Source organism: Triticum aestivum, chromosome 1A (genome assembly GCF_018294505.1).
Source record: "Triticum aestivum cultivar Chinese Spring chromosome 1A, IWGSC CS RefSeq v2.1, whole genome shotgun sequence".
NCBI classification, from domain to species: domain Eukaryota; kingdom Viridiplantae; phylum Streptophyta; class Magnoliopsida; order Poales; family Poaceae; genus Triticum; species Triticum aestivum.
Genome location: NC_057794.1, coordinates 533,632,592 through 533,639,666, shown reverse-complemented (window position 1 = coordinate 533,639,666; position 7,075 = coordinate 533,632,592).

Below are 7,075 nucleotides of genomic sequence, written 5' to 3'. Positions count from 1 at the left end.
AGTAATGGCTTCACATATAAAGAGTATGATGAATAAATGTTGTTGAAAGTTGACAAACATAGTTTTGGTCATCGTTGCAATTAATAGGAAGTAATAAGGAAAGAGAGGTTTTCACATATAAATATACTATCTTGGAGATCTTTTATGATTGTGAGCACTCATTAAAATATGACATGCGAAAGAGTTGACGTTGGACAAGGAAGACAACGTAATGGGTTATGTTTTCTTACATCTAGGATAAATTATATTGTCTTGGACTATCCAACATGTTGAGCTTGCCTTTCCCTCTCATGCTAGCCAATTTCTTTGCACCAAGTAAAAATACTACTTGTGCTTCCAAATATCCCTAAACCTAGTTTTGCCATGAGAGTCCACCATATCTACCTATGGATTGAGTAAGATCCTTCAAGTAAGTTGTCATCGGTGCAAGCAATAAAAATTGCCTTCTAAATATGTATGACTTATTAATGTGGAGAAAATAAGCTTTATACGATCGTGTGATATGAAAGAAATAAAAGCGATGGACTGCATAATAAAGGTCCATATCACAAGTGGCAATATAAAGTGACGTTCTTTTGCATTAAGATTTCGTGCATCCAACCATAAAAGAGCATGACAACCTCTGCTTCCCTCTGTGAAGGGCCTATCTTTTATTCTTGTCTTATACTTCATGCAAAGAGTCATGGTGATCTTCTGTTATGGCCGGTTTAGCTAGGCCCACCGGGCAATCTTAGCCCACAAGTTATCTTAGATTAATTCTTATGTAAGTTATCTAGGTTATAAATATAGGCTGTAAGACTCTGTTTGGAATCAAGCAATAAAGATATTATAATCTTCTGTTGCCCGGCTCCCAGAGGAGCCGGAACCCTAGCCGCCGCCGCCTCTAACCCTAGCCGCGACGGCGCCTGTCCGCCGGCGCGCCCGCTCCAGCCCTCATCCCCCTCCTCCTTGCCCATACAATCTGCGTCGGAGGCCTGGTAGGAACCCTAGTCCTACCATCTTCACCTTTCCTTTTTTACATTTTATCCTTTGGCAAGCACAATGTATTGGAAAGATCCAGATATATATAGCTAATTGGATGTGAGTTTTCGTGAACTATTATTGTTGACATTACCCTTGAGGTAAAAAGTTGGGAGGCAAAACTATAAGCCCCTATCTTTCTCTGTGTCCGGCTAAAACTTCATAATCATAAATATCGCATGAGTGTTAGCAATTGTGAAAGACTAAATGATAGTTGAGTATGTGGACTTGCTGAAAAGCTCTTATATTGACTCTTTCCTATGTTATGATAAATTGCAATTGCCTCAATGTCTGAGATTAAAGTTTGTTAGTTTTCAATGAAGTTTATGATTCATACCTGAAATTGTGAATGAATTGTTACTTTAGCATAAGAGATCATATGAATATATATATATATATATATATATATATATATATATTGCTGTTCTAAGAATGATCATGATGCCCTCATGCCCGTATTTTATTTTTATCGACAACTCTATCTCTAAACATGTGGACATATTTTTCGATTTCGGCTTTCGCTTGAGGACAAGTGAGGTCTAAGCTTGGAGGACTTGATACGTCAATTTTGCATCATGCTTTTATATCGATATTTATTTTATTATGGACTGTTATTACACATTTTGTCACAATACTTATGCCCATTCTCTCTTATTTTACAAGGTTTCATGAAGAAGGAGAATGCCGGCAGCTGGGATTCTGGGCTGGAAAAGGAGCAAATATTAGAGACCTATTCTGCATAGCTCCAAAAGTCCTGAAACTTCACGGAAGTTATTTTTAGAATATATAAAAAATACTGAGAGAAGAAAGCACCAGAGGGGGGCCACCCACCAGCCACGAGGGTGGGGGTGTGCCCCCCCTGCATCGTGGCCCCCCTCGTGGCCCTCCGATGCCCATGTTTGGCTATATGGAGTCTTTTGTCCAAGAAAAAATCATAAGCAAGCTTACGGCACGAAACTCTGCCGCCACGAGGCGGAACCAATCTAGGGCTCCGACAGAGCTATTTTGCCGGGGAAACTTCCCTCCGGGAGGGGGAAATCATCACCATCGTCATCACCAATGATCCTCTCATCGGGAGGGGGTAAATCTCCATCAACATCTTCACCAGCACCATCTCATCTTAAACCCTAGTTCATCTCTTGTATCCAATCTTTGTATCCAAACCTCAGATTGGTACCTATGGGTTGCTAGTAGTGTTGATTACTCCTTGTAGTTGATGCTAGTTGGTTTACTTGGTGGAAGATCATATGTTCAGATCCAATATGCATATTAATACCCCTCTGATTATGAACATGAATATGTTTTGTGAGTAGTTACGTTTGTTCCTGAGGACCTGGGAGAACTCTTGCTATTAGTAGTCATGTGAATTTGGTACTCGTTCAATATTTTGATGAGATGTATGTTCTCATCCCTCTAGTGGTGTCATGTGAATGTCGACTACATGACACTTCACCATTGTTTGGGCCTAGAGGGAGGCATTCGGAAGTAATAAGTAGATGATGGGTTGCTAGAGTGACAGAAGCTTAAACCCTAGTTTATGCGTTGCTTCGTAAGGGGCTGATTTGGATCCATATGTTTCATGCTATGGTTAGGTTTACCTTAATACTTCTGTTGTAGTTGCGGATGCTTGCAATAGGGGTTAATCATAAGTGGGATGCTTGTCCAAGTAAGGACAGTACCCAAGCACCGGTCCACCCACATATCAAATTATCCAAGTACCGACCGCGAATCATATGATCGTGATGAAAACTAGCTTGACGATAATTCCCATGTGTCCTCGGGAGCGCTTTACTTCATATAAGAGTTTGTCCAGACTTGTCCTTTGCTACAAAAAGGATTGGGCCATCTTGCTGCACCTTATTTACTTTTATTACTTGCTACTCATTACAAATTACCTCATCACAAAACTATTTGTTACCGACAATTTCAGTGCTTGCAAAAAATACATTGCTGAAAACCGCTTATCATTTCCTTCTGCTCCTCGTTGGGTTCAACACTCTTATTTATCGAAAGGACTATGATAGATCCCCTATACTTGTGGGTCATCAATTCCCTCTATGTGCCAATAGTGCTCGTTGAGCCAACTCCTGCTACTGCTGCCCCTGCCCTCAAGGTAGCAGCAGCAAAGGCAAAGAAGGATGGTAGGTCGAACAACATGAAGTGGCAGCCGCTTATGTCCACGTTCGTGCTGAACAAGATGTGTGAGCTCATCTTTAGTGGAGTTAGGACTGACAAGGGCTTCAAGGAGGTGCACTTGAACACTGTTGCGAAGCAGGTGTTCGAGTTCTGTGGGCAGGAGGTGTCCGCCACCCAGGTGTACAACCACTTGAGGAAGTGGAGAGGTCGATGAATCCAAGTGTCCAAGCTGAGAGACCTTAGCGGCGCCTCATGGGATGAGAACACTTGCTCCACAGTTCTGGATGTAGAGCACTACGCAGCCATGTCGCGGTTAGCTCACAACCCTCTTCCTTTTCATACTGTCCACCATTGCCTACTCCTAATCACAACTAACAACACTTGTGTTTCATTCTTAGGCCCACCCAAGGGGCGCCGAGTTCATCAACACACCCATACAGAACTACAGCCAGATGCAACACATCTTCTCCTTCGGGCTGGCAACTAGGAAGCATGCCATGGGCTCGGGGGAGCCTCTTGGTTCTCCCATGCCATACTTCCCTGGGACCCCGGACGTCGAGGTCCTTGATGGTCCTGACAAGCCCTTCATGAAGCCCTTCGACAAGCCATTTGTCCCCGTCCATGATAGGTAGAGGAAGATAGGAGGCCCGATGGAGGAGGAGATCAATGTCTTTTGCAGCATGACTGAGGCGGTGAAGAGGTGGCAACAGCCATCAGGGAGTGCAAGCCCCTCGACGTCCACCCTGACCTGTATGGCGCTGTGCTACCTCTTGAGCACTGCATTGGTTTTCCCTTGAAGAGGAAAGGGTGATGCATCAAAGTAGCGTAAGTATTTCCCTCCGTTTTTGAGAACCAAGGTATCAATCCAGTAGGAGGCTACGCGCGAGTCCCTCGCACCTACACAAACAAATAAATCCTCACAACCAACGCGATAAGGGGTTGTCAATCCCTACACGGTCACTTACGAGAGTGAGATCTGGTAGATATGATAATATAATATTTTTGGTATTTTTATGATAAAGATGCAAAGTAAAATAGAAAGCAATAAAAATAACTAAGTATTGGAAGATTGATATAATGGAGAATAGACCCGGGGGCCATAGGTTTCACTAGTGACTTCTCTCAAGAGCATAAGTATTTTACGGTGGGTGAACAAATTACTGTTGAGCAATTGACATAATTGAGCATAGTTATGAGAGTATCTAGGTATGATCATGTATATAGGCATCACGTCCGAGACAAGTAGACCGACTCCTGCCTGCATCTACTACTATTACTCCACACATCGACCGCTATGCAGCATGCATCTAGAGTATTAAGTTCATAATAACAGAGTAACGCTTTAAGCAAGATGACATGATGTAGAGGGATAAATTCATGCAATATGATAAAAAAACCATCTTGTTATCCTCGATGGCAACAATACAATATGTGCCTTGCTGCCCCTACTGTCACTGGGAAAGGACACCGCAAGATTGAACCCAAAGCTAAGCACTTCTCCCATTGCAAGAAAGATCAATCTAGTAGGCCAAACCAAACTGATAATTCGAAGAGACTTGCAAAGATAACCAATCATACATAAAAGAATTCAGAGAAGATTCAAATATTGTTCATAGATAAACTTGATCATAAACCCACAATTCATCGGTCTCAACAAACACACTGCAAAAAGAAGATTACATCGAATAGATCTCCACGAGAGAGGGGGAGAACATTGTATTGAGATCCAAAAAGAGAGAGAAAGCCATCTAGCTAATAACTATGGACCCGAAGGTCTGAGGTAAACTACTCACACTTCATCGGAGAGGCTATGGTGTTGATGTAGAAGCCCTCCGTGATCTATGCCCCCTCCGGTGGAGCTCCGGAACAGGCCCCAAGATGGGATCTCATGGATACAGAAGGTTGCGGCGGTGAAATTAGGTTTTTGGCTCCCTCCCTGGTAGTTTGGGGATACGTAGCTATATATAGGAGGAAGGAGTACGTCGGTGGAGCAACAGGGGGCCCATGAGGGTGGAGGGCGCGCCTGGGGGTGGGGGTGGAGGGAGGGGGGGGGTAGGCGCGCCCCTATCTCGTGGCTTCCCTGTTGGTTGCTTGACGTAGGGTCCAAGTCTCTTGGATCGTGTTCGTTCCGAAAATCACGTTCCCGAAGGTTTCATTCCGTTTGGACTTCGTTTGATATTCTTTTCTTGCAAAACCTAAAATAGGCACAAAAAACAACAATTCTAGGCTGGGCCTCTGGTTAATAGGTTTGTCCCAAAAATAATATAAAAGTGAATAATAAAGCCCAATAATGTTTAAAACAAGATATAATATAGCATGGAACAATCAAAAATTATAGATACGTTGGAGACGTATCAAGCATCCCCAAGCTTAATTCCTGCTCGTCCTCGAGTAGGTAAATGATAAAAACAGAATTTTTGATGTGGAATGCTACTTGGCATAATTTCAATGTAATTCTTCTTAATTGTGGTATGAATATTCAGATCCGAAAGATTCAAGATAAAAGTTCAATATTGACGTAAAAATAATAATACTTCAAGCATACTAACTAAGCAATTATGTCCTCTCAAAATAACATGGCCAAAGAAAGTTCATCCCTACAAAATCATATAGTTTAGTCATGCTCCATTTTCGTCACATAATAATGCTCCCATCATGCACAACCCCGATGACAAGCCAAGCAATTGTTTCATACTACATGAGCGTGAGCCATGGATATAACACTATGGGTGGAATAGAATATGATGATGGGGGTTATGTGGAGAAGACAAAAAAGGAGAAAGTCTCACATTAATGAGGCTAATAAGTGAGCTATGGAGATGCCCATCGATTGATGTTAATGCAAGGAGTAGGGATTGCCATGCAACAGATGCACTGGATCTATAAATATATGAAAGCTCAATAAAAGAAACTAAGAGGGTGTGCATCCTACTTGCTTGCTCACGAAGACCTAGGGAACTTGAGGAGGCCCATTGTTGGAATATACAAGCCAAGTTCTATAATGAAAATTTCCCACTAGTATATGAAAGTGACAAAACAAGAGACTCTCTATCATGAAGATCATGGTGCTACTTTGAAGCACAAGTGTGGAAAAAAAGATAGCAACATTGTCCCTTTTATATTATTTTTTATTTTTTATTTGGCCTTTCCTTTTTTTGGCATTTTTTGGAACAATGCTCTATTAATGATGATCATCACACTTCTATTAATTTACAACTCAAAGATTACAACTCGATACTAGAACAAAGTATGACTCTATATGAATGCCTCCGGCGGTGTACCGGGATGGGCAATGAATCAAGAGTGACATGTATGATAAATTATGCATGGTGGTTTTGCTACAAATACGATGTCAACTACATGATCATGCAAGGCAATATGACAATGATGATGCGTGTCATAATAAATGGAACGAAGGAAAGTTGCATGGCAATATATCTCGGAGTGACTATGGAAATGCCATAATAGGTAGGTATGGTGGCTGTTTTGAGGAAGATATAAGGAGGTTTATGTGTGAACGAGCATATCATATCACGGGGTTTGTATGCACCGGCGAAGTTTGCACCAAATCTCAATGTGAGAAAGGGCAATGCACGGTACCGAAGAGGCTAGCAATGATGGAAAGGTGAGAGTGCGTATAATCCATGGACTCAACATTAGTCATAAAGAACTCACATACTTATCGCAAAAATCTACAAGTCATCAAAAACCAAGCACTACGCGCATGCTCCTAGGGGGATAGATTGGTAGGAAAATACCATCGCTCGTCCCCGACCGCCACTCATAAGGAGGACAATCAAAAGAAAACCTCATGTTTCAAATTTGTTACATAACGTTTACCATACGTGCATGCTATGGGACTTGCAAACTTCAACACAAGTATTTCTCAACTTCACAACTACTCAACTAGCACAACTTT